The following is a 15,917-nucleotide window of genomic DNA, read 5'->3' on the forward strand; positions in this document are numbered from 1 at the left end:
AAGGAAGGGAGGGAGAGAGTGATGGCAGGCACCCAGACTGAAAAGAAAGAAGTAAAACTATATTTACAGATGACATGATCTTGTACATAGAGTAGATAACACCAAGGAATGCTCTAAAAAATGATTAGAACTAATAAGCAAGCTCAGTTATCTTGTAGGATACAAGATCAATATATAAAAATCATTTATATTTTTATATACTGGCAACAAACAATCTGAAAGAAAAACTAAGAAAGTAACTCCACTCACATTACCATCAAAAAGAACAAACACTTAACCAAAGAACTGCAAGACACTGTTGAAAGAAATTAAAAGAACTAAAAAAATGACAATATCCCACAGTTCGTGATCAAATGATTTAACATCTCAACAATACACATCAAAAATCTACGCTGCCTTTTTTGAAGAAATAGACAAGCTGATTACAAAATTCAGGGAATTCCCTGGTGATCCAGTGGTTAGGACTCAACACTTTCACTGCTATGGTCCCGGTTTCATTGCTGGTCAGGGAACTAAGATCCTGTAAGCCACAGTGCAGCCAAAAAGTAAATAAAAAATAAAACAAAATTCATATGGAAATGTAAGGGACCTAGGAGAGCCAAAATAATCTTTGAAATGACAAAGTTGGAGAATTCATACTTTGATTTTAAAATTATCCACACAGCTGAAGTAGTTATTAAGATATATGGTGTTGACATAAGGTGAGAAACATAGATCAATGGAACAACTGAGAGTCCAGAAATAAACCCTTACATTTAGAATCAACTGATGTCCAACAAGGGTGTCAAGATAATCCAGTGGGGAAAGACCAGCCTTTTGAACGAATGGCGCAATGACAACTGTACAGCAACATACAAAAGAATGAAGTTGGAACTCTTCCTTACACTACACACAAAAAATTAACTCAAAAGGGATCATAAACCTAAATTTAAGAGCTAAAAGTATAAAACTCTTAGAAGAAAATGTTAGAAAAAATCTTCATGACCTTGGATGAGGTAACAGTTTCTTAGACAATATACCAAATATAGCAACAGCAACAGAAGGAAAAACAGATCAACGGGACTTATCATCTTTAGTGCTTTAAAGGATACTCTCAAGAAATTGAAAATTCACTAATAGGAGAAAATACTTACAAATCATATATCTGATAAGGAATTGACTGATATCCAGAATATTTTACAAATCTCTTAAAACACAGTAATAAAAAGGTACTCAAATTAAAAATGGACAAAGGGGACTTTCCTGGCAGGCCAGCGGTTAAGACTCTGCACTTCCAGTGCAGTGGAGGCAGGTTCCATGCCTGGTCAGGAAACTAGTAAGATCCCCCATGCTGTTTGGCAATCCCAAAAACAATTTTTTTAATTAATTAAAAGTGGGAAAAGGATAAATTTTCCTCCCAAGGGGGTATTTCAATGGCTAAAAGTACATGAAAAGATGCTTCAACATCATTAGAGACCAGGAAAATCCAAAGCAAATCCACAATAAAACCCACTAGGATGATTATAATAGAAAAAAAAAGACAGTAACAAGTGTTGGCAAAGATATACAGAAACTGGAACCTTTGTACACTGCTAGTGGGAATGTAAAATGGTGCAGCCATTTAGGAAATGTCTGATAAGTTTTTCAAGTAGTTGAACATATGTTTACCTTTGTCCCAGCAAATCCACTTCTAGGTATACCCAAGAGAAATAAAAATATATGTCTGCAAAAAAAGTTAAGACTTGAATCTTCATAGTAATATTGACAACAGCCAAAAGGTGGAAACAACACTAACGTCCATCAACTGATGAATGGATAAATATAATGTGGTATATCCATACAATGGAATATTATTTGGCATTAGAAAGAGTTGGAATAATTACTAACAGACACTGTAACACAGATGAACTTTAAAAACATTATACTAAGTAAACAAGCCAGTCAACAAAGCCCTTATATTGTTTGATTAATTTATGAAGTATCCAGAACAGCAGCTCCACAGGAAACAAAAAAAGATCAGTGGTTGTGTGGGACAGGAAGTTGGGACAGAGTTAAGTAGGGGCTTCTCTGCTGGCTCAGTGGTAAAGAATCCACCAGCCAAAGTAGGAGGCACAAGAGACACAAGTTCAATCCCTGGCTCGGGAAGATCCCCTGGAGAAGGAAATGACAACCCACTCCAGTATTCTTGCCTGGCTTTTTCCATGGATAGAGGAGCCTGCTGGGATACAGTCCATGGGGTCTCAAAGGAGTCAGATACTACCTAGTGACGAAACAACAAGTGGGGAATGGAACATGACTGATAATAAACAGAGGTTTCTTTGGGGGCTGATGAAAAGGTTCTGACAATGAGGTGACTATTGCCAACTCTGTGAATATATTAAAACCAATGAATACACTAAAACTATATGCATTTTAAATGGTGACTTTTATCAACCAGAAATTATATCTCAATAAATGTTACAATGTACCATTTCTGCACAGGAAAAAAGTTTAAAAATAACCAAAAATTATTTGCAACACTATACAAATTTAAATATCATATGGAGGGTTCTTACAAAATTCTAACAGTAGTATAATACCTCTAGCACAGAGAACCTACTGGATAATTTTGCTTAAAAAGATTATTACTATTATTATCCCACTTACAGATAAGGAACCAAAGGCTTACATGTTAAGTAACTTGCTCAAGTTCATACCACTTTAATAGGGAATGTGGATTTGAATCCAAACAATCCTTGAACCACTATAAGACTAGAAATTTATTACTTAAAGGGAATCATACTGCATGGGGTCACAAAGAGTCAGACACAACTGAGTGACTGAACAATAACAAATACTTTATATATACTTTTGTATCTGAATTCTTTGAGTTTTTTTTTGAGTATGTTTTTGAGATTCATCCATGTTACTACATATAGTTCATTCCTTTTTGTTGCTGAATCAGACTCCATTACAAGAATGAATATAATCACAATTTATCTATTCACTTGCTGATGGATATTTGGGTTTTCATTTCTCTTTGGGTAAATTCTGAGGAATGGAACTTCTAGGTTAAAGGTAGGTATATGTTTATCGTTAAAAGAAACCATCAAACAACTTTCCAAAGTTGTTCTACTATTTTACACTCCCCACCCCCCAACAATGAGTAAGAGTTCTAGTTGCTTCCCATCTTTGTCAACACTTTGTATTATAATATCTGTGGTTTTAATTTGTACATCCCTGATGACTGATAAAGTTGAGTACCTTTTCATACGCTTAATGGCCATTTGTGTAAATTCCTTTGTGAAATGTCTGTTAAAGTTTTTCAACCACATTTCAGAAAATTTCAGTCTTTTTATTACTGAGTTATATAAGTCCCTGATATATCACAGATATAATCCTTTTGTCAGATACATGTATTACTGTAACATCCTTCATGTACATTCTCTAATTCATCTATAGTTTCTCAATCAAATCCCAGTTTTTGAAGAGACTGACAAGCTCAGTCTAAACTTTCGATGGAAATACAAAGGATGCAGAATAGTCCAAACAAGTTTAGAAAAGATGGCTAAAGTTGGGAGTTCACTGAAATTTTCAGTAACTCTTGAAATTAGTGTAATCAGATGGTGCTGCATTGGCAGAGGACAGACAAATCAACAATACAGAACAGAGTTCAGGAAGAGATCCACACTTACACAGTAACACTGTTCTTGACAAAGGCACTAAACAATTCAACAGGGAAAGGAAGGGGTTTTTTTTGACAAATGGTATTCGAACAACTGGAGATCTATATGGAGGAGAGATTGAACGTCAAACACCTACACTTCGTATCATACACAAAAGTGATGTGGGAGACAAATCAGACTTATATAAAAAGTTAAAACGATAAAGCTTCTAAAAGAAAACATAAGAACATATCCTTGTGATTTTGGAGTAGATAAAAATTTAATAGATAGGGCACACAGGAAGTACTAACTACAAAAGAAAATACTGATAAACTGACTTCATCAAAGTTAAAAACTTCTGCATTTAAAAAAACTAGTTAATCCTTCTTTGCTTGGTTTCATTCTTTATCAGTTTGCAACAGTATTAACAGTCTGCAGAGAAAGGGTATTACTGCAAACTATATGTAATCAGACGCAGTAGCCCTCTTTGCCATATCCACACCAGATAAAGGTGCAAATTCCCTCTAACACAAAAGCCTTACCAGGATTCTGCTGGGTTCCAAGGCCACTCAGAATTACTCCAGAAGATCCTCATTACAATTTCCCTTTTGCTCTTCAGATTAGGATTCAATTTCTAGCCACTGCCCTTAAAGTATTTTTTGTATTTCTCCAGTACCAGGTAACACAGATACTAAAAGTTCCCATTAACATATGCTATGCTTAACCAGTATTCCTTACTGTTAAAATATCTTCCCTAACTCTCCAATATTTTACAGGCAGCAACAATTTACTGTATACTTATATACAGTATACTTAAGTACTGTATACTTTTACTGTATACTGTATAACCAGTATTCCTTACTGTTAAAATATCTTCCCTAATTCTCCAATATTTTACAGGCAGCAACAATTTAATGTATACTTAAATGGGCCAACTAAGTAACTCCCATTTCTCTTAGTTCTCTTAGCTGGATCTGCTAACACTGTGACTGTTCTTTACCCTAGGTCTTTCTGTATTACCTTATTATCTGTTGTTTACTAAGTAAGAAATCATATGCAATATCAGAAGTAGGTGGAAGTTTAGTATCTGAATACTCCCCTCTTTGCCTTGTACTAATGCACAAAGTACAACAAAAACTGCTTTTCTTTAGTTTCCTTTTTAAAAATTCACAAATAATTAAAATGGATTAAATTTGAAGAATATAAAAAATATGGGGAAAATAATCCAAATTCCAAAATACATAATCTGTACAATATACTGACAAGAAATTTAATAAAATTCTCATTTAAATCACTTTTTCCCTAACCAATAAAACGTCTTTGTATCATTCCATTTAGCTGAAATAAAGATTACCAGCAACTTCTTTCCATTACTATTAAATATTATATAGTTTATATCTTATAAACTATTAAAATCTATTAAAATATCATTTAGCAATTCTACAAAAAATAATCAGGGTAAAATTTTTTTCTCATGAATGCTTTGAAAGAGTAATTAGGTTCTACAGGCATTTATTTCCTGCCCATCATAATTATACAACTTTAACAAAAAAGAAACTCAATGGCTCAGCCAAAAAACATTTCTGCGTTCACTGAAATGTTTCACATAACCTTAACCATAAAAAAAACTTTCAAAGTCAGCCTCAGTTGGAAGCATGGCCTGATGAGAGGAGGACAAGGGACCTATCACTGAATAAGAGCACACTAGTGTGAGGGGCTTTTCTGTCCTAGGTGCTTTAATAATACTAGCTCATTTAATCCTTTTAGTTAGGTTAAATAACTTGCCCGAGCTAGAATTAGAACTCAGATGTATTACCAGTGACTTAAAAGCCCCAATTCTTCACCACCCAATTCTTTACCACAGACTCTACTATGATAAAACAACAAAGAGACAAGAGTGATCCTATGAGTGGGTCTCCCCATGACAGTTCAATTTTATGCCTGTTGTCTGAAACATAATTACCAACATTCTCTCCTCACTTCCAAAAGTATCCACGTTTGGACAGTATTTGGTCACTCTACACATGGCAAAGTTAAGAGGAAAATAAATCATTAGGTACTCTTTAAATATTCTAGTTGAACCTAAACTTTCCATTCAAACCACTGAATATGCACTAAAAAGTTAAGGAAGACACTGAACTAAACAGGAGGGAAAAACCTTATCCTCAAAAAGCACAGGCTGACAGAGCCCTCTACATAGGCTGAGAGGAAGGCCAGAAAGCACCTGCTCAACTGAAGAACAGTTCCTACTATAAGAGCATAGGAATAATTTAACAAACCTAGGGTTTCCCCAAATCAAAGTTTGAGAGACAAAAATTACACCTGCATAGGTTTTTTGTTTTTTTTTTTTGGAGGACGGGGTACTGGGGAGGGGATGGTTCTTGATACTCAGCTTGCAGAATCTGAGTTCCTCAACGAGGGATATAGTCCTTGGGCCACCACGATGAAAGCGCAGAGTCCTAACCTCCTAACCACTGGATCGCCAGGGAACTCCCTACATCTGCACTTTAAATGGAATGAAGAACTCCTGGCTAAAAAATCATGGCCCTTCCACAGAGTTCTATTAGCTTATCTTACAGGTATATTGTGAGAAAGAAAAAGTGCTTATCCATGTTTACCTTTCCCTACTTTTCTTCCTCAATAAAATCAGAATATATACCAAAATGAAGTACGTTTCCAAGGATGACGTCAATGTATTTGCTTTCTTCTAGGTAAAGAATCATTTCAGTTTCCTAGAATAGCATCTTCATCAAGACAGGGAACAAACTGCATTTTATCAAAATAATAAAAAATAAATTACTAGCACAACTGCCTATAGGGAGTTCTGTAGTATACACCACAGACATGACATCTGGTCAAACAAATTTAATCCCTGTTAATTAAGAATTAATTAGAGTCTAAATCAAAAAAATCCAAAAGGGAGGAAATGTTTCGAGGTAGCCAGTGGACCTTTCACATGGTAATTAAAAAAAAAACTGTTTTATGTTAGGCTATGTTAGAGGCCCCTAGTATATTTCACAAGTCTTCTGGTGAAAAGAACCCAATCTAAATTAATAACAATTTATCAAATTAAAAATTTGAAAACAAAGCTAAAGATTCCTCTTACTGAAGAATTAGTGACTTTAACAACTTTCACAGCTAAATTCATGAAAACACTTACCTTTTTCAGGAAGTGAGATAGCTGAGAAATATATGCACCAGTAAAAGGGAAATTAAAGAACCGAATCCACAGGCCCAAAATCTTGAGCAATTCAGTTTATTTCTCATCAAAAGGAAGTTAACATTAACTTACTTGATAGATATTTGTGAAAAATAGAGATTCTCACAAAGAGCTGAGATAACTTAGTTATCAGTTCCATATAGTTAACTGTCCATTATTACAAAAGTAATGGTGAGAGTTTATTATTGAGAATAAAAGGTAAGAGACATTCATAACAGCCAATATTATAAAATTGACTTTTCTATTCAGTTTTCCTATACTAAAAGTCGGTTTTCATTTTTGGGGTAAACACAGTATCCAGTGTGGGTGGTAACAGAGAAGCTGTGTAAAACTGTCTTCACTAAAGGAAGTCTGAGAAATCAAAGTTCAGGTAATTCATCCTGGCAATGAACCATCTGTAAACAAGCATGAGGTGAACTGTATACTAAACAGCTCTTGCCTTTCAACTGTATTCCAGGCACTTAAGACATGATATTTTTATTAACACCAAATATAATTACTTTCATTATCTTTATTTTATAATATACACAGATATTATAAACAAGGCAAGTATGTTTACACCAAACTAGGTGTCCAATAAACACTTTTTTAACTATTCAAGAAGCCTGGGGGTCAGGGAACTTCATCACAAGGAATTCCAACTGAGAATTCAAATTTTTTATTTTGTTGCATCAAATGCAATAAGACTATGTACACACATTCTATTGAGAACCAGATGACATTTTATTTGCATATGTACTTCATATATACATTCACATATTTAATTGTTTTATGACATAGATAACACTACAACCCTTATTTTACAAACAAAAAAAAAGTTAAGCTTAAGGTCTCCCCTAAGGTCACACAGCCAAAAGTGACAGAGCCAGGACTGGAATCCAACAAGTCTGACTCCAAACTCCCACATATTTAACTATTCCAATATTGTCTGAAGGACGACCTCCAACAAGCAGAGGTTCCAAGGGCATAAAGCCATGTTAATGAAGTATTCCAAGCAGTATATTCATTTATTCAATCATTTATTTAGACCAATATAGAGTCATAAATATTGATTTTATGTTATGGGTTATAATCCAATGCTGCTTTATTTTGCTGCTCAAATCGTTGAATTTTGGCCACTGGGAGCTTTTTCAGTTGGTCCCTGTGCTCCTCTGACATATCCTCATCAATGTGGAATGCTGGTGGTGGAAGCTGTAGTACTTCCTTACCTTCTGGCACAAGATGCTCCAGGCTCATCTTGCAGATTTCCTGTATCAAACCTAGAGTTAGCGATTTCTCCAAGGAGCTCCAGTTCCTTTTATTACATAATGGTATAAGAAAAACAATATGTGGGTACTAGGTATGCTCCTAGGTTTTTAACCTTCTCTGCACAGAGCACAGAAATATACCTGTGTATATAAACCCATGCTATGTATGTGCCTCTAAAAATTTGTATATGCAACCACCTATATCTGTATAAACTAAACACGGATTCATACTGATGATTCCAACTTTAATCCATCACCACAAGGATTATTCTAGCCTCCTCCCCTTGATTATCTGTAAATTCTTACTCTGACAGTAAGTAGTCTGTCTCCCACCATCCATTTACTTAATTGTTCAACTGTAGTCTGTGTTTCAGTATCACAATTAAGTGGTAATCTCATAGAACACAACTGTAACAATTAGACTACAGTGCTCATATGCAGTTCCTTAAGAGTCCACTCATTTTTCAAGGTTACTTAGGTTAGCATTTCCCTCCTCCTAATTTTGGAGAAGGCAATGGCACCCCACTCCAGTACTCTTGCCTGGAAAATCCTATGGACGGAGGAGCCTGGAAAGCTGCAGTCCATGGGGTCGCTAAGAGTCGGACACGACTGAGCGACTTCACTTTCACTTTTCACTTTCGTGCACTGGAGAAGGAAATGGCAACCCACTCCAGTGTTCTTGCCTGGAGAATCCCAGGGACGGGGAGCCTGGTGGGCTGCCCTCTATGGGGTCGCAGAGAGTTGGATACGACTGAAGCGACTTAGCAGCAGCAGCAGCCTAATTTTAATAAGGCAGTTTCATACATTTATAATATTATTATATTCTCCTTTCACAATCCGCATTCCTTCCTGGAATCCTTCAACCTCCGAAATGATTTTCGCTTAATGTGGACATACTGAAGTTTACTCTGTGCTATAAAGGCCCTGTGAGTTTAGCAAATGCATAATATCACTCATCCACTACTATTGTAGCCAACAGAATAATTTTATCAAGCAGTATTTTAAATGAATCAAATGGTATTACAATCCTCTATGGAAGCAGCATGGTTGGGTAGAAAGAGAAGGTGAAGTCAAGAACTTTAAGTTTAATGCTACTGACAAGCCATACAGACTTTAAGAATAACAGCTATCCTTTCAGGGTCCCAAGAGTCTCAGTGTAAAATGAGGGAGTTTCACCTAGATGACAATAATTTACAGCATTTATTTAAACACTTTGTGTCAGGGATGCTGCTAAGCACTTCACATGGATTATTCCATTTATTTCTAACAACTCTACATATAAAGTAAATATTTTTATGTATTATCCCTATTGAAATGATGGAATTAAAGGCTTAATATTAACTAACACAAGATCACCTAGCCAAAGAGTTACAGAGCCATGACTCTAGAACAGGAGTTGGCATGCCCTGCATGTCAAACTCAGCCTGCCACTCATTTTTATAAATCCTGACAGATAAGAATGGTTTTTAAGTTTTGAAATAACTGGGGAAAATTCAGGACACATGAAAATTATATGAAATTACAATTTCAGTGCCCATAAAGTTTTACTGGAAAATAGCCCCACTCATTCATTTACATATTCACTATGGCTGCTTTCACAATACAATAGCAGACATAAGAAGCTGAAACAGAGAAAGCATGACCAGCAAAGCCTAAGATTTATTATTTGACCCTTTACAGAAAACCTTTCCCAAGCCCTACTGTAGAGTCTGGCTTACTATTATTTTCTAAGAATGATTCTTAAAAAAGGCAAATTATTACTAACATTAGAATGACAACCTGGAGAGAAATATTTTAGACCCTGAACTAAAAAGTTTCATGTTGTAAAACATGATCTCTTTGAGCTATAATTTTAAATAGAAAGATATTTCTATCTACTGGTATTCATTACATAAACACAAGGTTAATGCATCGTAATGATTTTCTTTACTGATGTATTTTTACCTGTTATCTAAAAAAAGACTTGAGATATTTTCTATTCATAATAAAAAGTTTCTGACTTCAATACTTTACAAACTAAAACTCTAGATTAAACTGTCAAAACAAAATGGTACTTACAATTATAGCTAACGTTTGTTGAGAGCACCCTTTGCCAGGTTCCATTGTAGGTCTCTGTGAGCAAGTGAGTGAGTGAAGTAGGTATTTCTATTATCTTAAAAGATGAATTAACTGAGGCTTAAACAGCTTTCCAGAGGCAACACAGTTAATAAGAGAGCTAAAATTTGAACCCAGGTCATCTGGCTCTAGCATCTAAAAGGGGTCTGGCTATACTACAAGGCCACTGGATGACAATGCTTCTGTTAACAAGGCAGATTAGGACCTTTAAACAAATGAAAACAATGTTTCACTATATTAAAACAAACAAAAAACCTAAGTACTAGTAATTTATATCAGCACGTCAAGAGAAACATTTAGGTTTATACTTTTACACTTATCCATGGCACCCTATGGCGTCCCTGGTGACTAGTGGTAAAGAAGCCACCTGCCAATGCAGAAGATGTGGATTCAATCCCTGGGTCAAGAAGATCCTCTGGAGAAGGAAATGGCAACCCACTCCAGTATTCTTACTTGGGAAATCCCAGGGACAGAGGAGCCTGGAAGACAATAGTCCATGGGGTTGCAAAAGAGTCAGACATGGCTTACTGACTAAACAACAAACAAAAAATGGCATCCTAAGAGTCTGCACAATTCTGTTTCTCTTTGCAGAGCCCCTCTGTACTCTCCATACCTAAACATGCTGTTGTTCAGAAACTAAGTCAAGTACAATTATTTTGCGACCCCATGGACTATAGGCCACCAGGATCCTCTGTCCATAGGATTTCCCAGGCAAGAAGACTGGAGTGGGTTGCCATTTCCTTCTCCAATATATATACATACAATTGGATTAATTCACTTGTACATACCCAACAGAGTCTTACCACAGTCCCTGAGTGTGGCAGACGCTCAACAAATCACTCTTGGGCGGATCAAAGCACATTCAGTATGTGTTCAATAAATAAATATTGAGTGAATGAATGAACAGAATAAGGAGTTTCATAAACCATTAGGTTCAAGTATCATTAAATGGTTGTTCACCTGAAATGAACTAGGGATGGAAAAGTCTCTGGCTTTGGAATATTTAAATTGGGTCTGGTCTGTTCATGAGCTTTAACCACTTTCTGTGTTATTAAGTTTCATAAACAAACCACTCATTATACATCTATCTAACAATATTCATCTTTCAAGCTAGTTCTAATTTTCCAGATTAACAATTTAATAATAGTCCACCTCAGTCTTCATCACTCCATTGTGAAGTCAAATTTATCTTCATATGAAAGCCTTCATTATTTATACTGGAAACTTCCCTCCTGCTTAATTTGTTCTTCTTTGAGGTGTAATAATTTAAGTCTAAGAGTGAATGCACTGTGGTTTTCTACAAAGATAATACAAATACAGTCCATTTCTAAATTTTATTTTTCATACTTCTCTCAGGAGTGACTTTTTTAAACATTTATTTACTTATTAGACACACCAGGAGACATTTGGGATCTTAGCTCCCCAAGAATCAAACCCATGTCTCCTGCAGTGAAGCATGAAGCCTGAAACCACTGGACCAACAGGGAAGTTCCGGGAGTGACAAATACGGTGACAGCCTTTCTAGTAATATTCAGACAACAATCTCAGAGAGAAACTGACCACTTGGCTTAGCATTCCTTTTACCATATTGATGTTCACTAGCCATTTTTCTGTTCATGCCAAGGAATGAAAGATTTACCCAGTTTATCCTCCTCAGTTAACTAACTTCTTGCCCAGAAAAGGTAGCTGTCACATGCAAACCCAAAGGCAGCTTATCTGTTTATATTCATAAGAAATATGAATCATTTTAGTACCAGTATAAAAAGGTGAACACTATACATGAATACCCTGAGAAAACCCTATATGCCATACATGTTCTTTCCTACTGCATAAGTTTCCTCTTCCAAATCAAAACTAAACGTATGTTAAAGTTTTTGACATGTTCTTCAAAGGTGAAAATAAACTAACATTTCTTAATATGCTGTCTTATAGCTGATATGTCATTTAATCTCAGAAGTGAAAATTATTTTACCTGTTTTACAAATACGGAGAACTGAAACAAAAAGTTCATTGACTTATTCAGTGCTAAGTGGGACTCAAACCTAAGTCTTTTTAAGTTCAAAACCAATGTCTTTCTATTATACAACAAGGTTTCTCTTCAGCTAAATTATCACTCGCTTTTCCCCTAAAAAGTCCTGTTCATGTGAATACAAATTTGAGCCAACAATCCTTCTACTTCTTAAAAAAAAAAAAAAAAAATCACTGGTTTGATGCATATCAAATGACTTAGCTACATGTTGGACTCTCCAAGGCAAAGGCTCTTTAAACTAGGGTCCAAGAAGTTGGATGGGAAAAAACGTACATCCTTATTTTCACTAACCTATAACTGAAATTAACATTTTCTTCTATTCTGAATGTAGTTCCCGTAGCATACCACAGCAGTATGAGCAGGACAATCACTAGTTGTTAAAACGTGAACTATATTTTATACATTTGAAAAATCAAATTCTGAGAAGGGGTTCACAGGTTTCTTTAGACTATTAAGGGGTTCAAAGCACATAAATAATGTAAGGATACTGCTCTGACACCATCTCACAGTTACCAAACCTGGTAATAAAGGTTTACAAAGGCATGTCACACAGTTTATTCATTGTCTTTTAGTCAGTTTAAAATGTGGGGAATTCCCTGGCGGTCCAGTGGTTACGACTCTGCTTTTACAGCCAAAGGCTCAGGTTCAGTCCCTGGCTGGGGAACTAAAATACCACAAGATGCATGCCAAATTTTAAAGAAAAAAAAAGGACAGCATTTAGTCCCAGTGACTTTTTTCACATCGAATTTGTCAATGACATTGGCTATTACTGATATCCTACTTCTGACCTAACACATATGGAAATCTCTCCTATGTACTTACAAAACCCAGGCATTAAACTTCTTTGTGACCAACTTTTCAACTCAAAGCAAACCTACTGTACTACAATTAGCAAGAGAATCCAGTACTTCTACAACTGAAATTTCGCACTTAATACACAGCCATAGTTCAAATGTTTAGGTCCCTTCACTCCCCCAACTCATATGCTGAAATCCTAACTGCCAAGGTGACGACGGTATGAGGTAGAACAGGAGCCCTGCTGATTAGATCAGTGCCCATATAAGGTATTTAGTAAGTATTAACGACTATGCTCTTCTCAGTCTTCTGCAGGCTACGACCTAGTGTATCAAAATCCTTGTGCTTAAGAAGCAAACCTGTCACCAATTTCACTTATTTTCCTACACAAATTCAAAGTTTCCTATTAATCTTACCCAATTCCTACCAATCTTATCCAAATCTTATCCACTCTAAAACTCAATGCATCCCAGCATTTGTATTTTGTGTGAACTTTATGTTAACATGTTAAATCCCCAAGCCAGTTTTAACCTTGTGGGCAGAAAAGATGCCTATTAGTCCTTCCCTCGTCCTACGTCTACACAAGTTAACGGCAGTCAAAAACTGTTTAACGATACCTTCCCTTGGTAGTACCATGACAAACTTTCACGAAGTGAAATTATAACATCACAGCTTTAGGTCTGTAGCTGAGCCTGAATCACATTTGTACCTTGATGTACTCAAAATGTTTTTATTAGTCATAAAATTTCTAATCATATTTGTGCTCCTTACATTAGTTTTTTTCCTATTAAAAAACACAGACCTTTAAAAATTGATTCGTATTCTTCTGAAACAAATTGTAGAGGAAAACATAGAAAACTAAAACAATGGAATTTAACTCTCAAAAATACAAATTTATTTTAGAATCTAGTTAAGTATGTGACTTTTACCATGCATAATAACCAAATAAATGTTTTATAGGAAAAGCTTGAGAATTTCAAGAATAAAACACAACCAGAATTGGAACACTAATTGGCAACAAAAAGAAACAAAGTCCTGATACATGCTACAACATGAAAGAGCCTTGAAAACATGGTTAAGTGAAAGAAGATACCCACAAAAGGACACATATTGTATGATTCTGTTTATATGAAATATCCAGAGTAGGCAAATCTACAAAAACAGAAAAGAGATTAGTGATTGCTAGGGGTTGGGTGAAGAGGAGAAGGGAGTAACTGCTAAGGGGGCTTCTTTTTGGAGTGATCAGTTAATAGTGCACTGTGCTAGCTATACAACTCAATTCGTATGCTAAAAATCATGGAATTGTACACTTTAAAAGGCGGAGCTTTTTGGTATGTGAATTATATCTCAGTAAAGGTGTTACTTTAAAAATGAATTACAAAAAGCCGCCACTTGTAAACCACAATGAAAATTCCCTTTGGGAAAGGAAATCATGAAAGTCATTGACTGGAAAAGTAAGCTGGTTACCTAAAATGTTAGCAAAGTCAACCACCTCATTTCTTCTTCCATTAAAATAGTGAGTGCCTTCTTAGAACCTCTCACTCCTAAACTGTAGGGGGCTTCCACCCTCGCTGATTACGGAAGTAGTAGTTTTCAACAGCGACCTCAAGAAGGAACGTCAAATTGGATGACACTTGCCTAGACGCCCTACAAAGGCCAAAAAGCCTAGAAGGGGTGACACCTACACACTCCTAAGTGTGCGCACGTGTTAGGCTGCACCCACCCAACACCAACAAGCAAAATGGACCATTCACCCAGATCCCAACTCGCTCGCATAAACTGACACACTATCAAGCCCTTAGAGCTCATTTGTTTAAAAGGACAAATACAGCAGTCCACACCGGGTTCCCACTCGGGCCCAACCAGCCCCCGCCCTGCCCCACCCCACCCCCAAACCCACACACGTGTTAGCCGACACCGCCCCACCGGGTCCCACGTGCACCTGGTCTAACACACTCCTCACGTGTGGGCACCCCACGGGCTTTCTAGGCTGGCCGAGGTCACCGCGTGACCCCGGGTCTCCAGAGGTAGGAGAGAGTAAGAACAAGGCCCAGATCCCTGAGGTCCCAACCCTGCGAGGAGTGTCCACACCCATCCTCCCTACTAACCCCAACAAATCCCAGGGCCGGGGGCGACGGCCCCTTTAAGACGAGGCCCAGTCGTCGCCCACAGAGAGGGGCGCAACGGGGCCTACACAACCCCCCCTCCGTTCGTCCGCCCACGTCTAGTCGCCTCACCTCGGGCCGCCGGGCCCCGCCGCCGCGGCGGCGGCGGAGGGGGGGCGGGGTGCGGGCGGGGTCCGGAGGGGGGGGTCGCCCCGCCGACGGTGGAGCCGCGGTTCGCTCTCTGAGGCCGTGGGACGGTGACTGCGTTGGGCGTGGACGCTCCTAGCTCGCTCCTTCGGCGGCTCCTGGGACCCCAAGATGGCGGCGGCGCTGAGGCGGCTGCGGGCGCTGGGCCGGCGGCGGCGGCGGCCACTTTCACTCACTGAGAGGAGCGGAGCAGGGACACGGGGAGCCATGGCGGGGGGGAGGAGAGGCGCCATAGCCAGGCCAGAACAATCGAGCCGCTACTCAGTGGGCTTACCCCCGCCCCGCCCACGCTCACTGCTCGTCGCCAGCCCGTGGCCGTCCGCAGTGCCGCTGCCGTCGGCCTCGTGCAGCTCGCACCCCGCCGCTGCCGCCTGACGCCCCGCGCGGACCGGGGTTCAGGGGAAGACCCTGATCCATGCCATCTGAGGGCAGATTGGTTGGGGCTGGGACTGGCGAAGATTGCCGAAAGGCGGCGGGGAGGAGGAGGAGGATGTCATCGCTAGAGTGAGCAAGCAGATCTCGCGGGAGCAAATGTCGCGAGACCTCTCTGATCTGCAACCGCCAAAGAAAGGTTAC

At 38.1% G+C, this 15,917-nt stretch overlaps 1 protein-coding gene across 4 annotated transcripts in view; it reads right to left on the bottom strand.

The window, feature by feature from the left end:
- INO80 (INO80 complex ATPase subunit) overlaps window positions 1–15,578 on the bottom strand; it is a 123,241-nt gene extending 107,663 nt beyond the window's left edge. For all 4 annotated transcript variants that reach the window (XM_061430809.1, XM_061430808.1, XM_061430806.1 and 1 more), the window contains exon 1: window positions 15,267–15,578. The gene's annotated coding sequence lies outside the window, so the exon portion shown is untranslated. The remainder of the gene's footprint in view (window positions 1–15,266) is intronic.
- Between the last annotated feature and the right edge of the window lie 339 nt (window positions 15,579–15,917).

Source organism: Bos javanicus, chromosome 10 (assembly GCF_032452875.1).
Source record: "Bos javanicus breed banteng chromosome 10, ARS-OSU_banteng_1.0, whole genome shotgun sequence".
Classification (NCBI taxonomy): domain Eukaryota; kingdom Metazoa; phylum Chordata; class Mammalia; order Artiodactyla; family Bovidae; genus Bos; species Bos javanicus.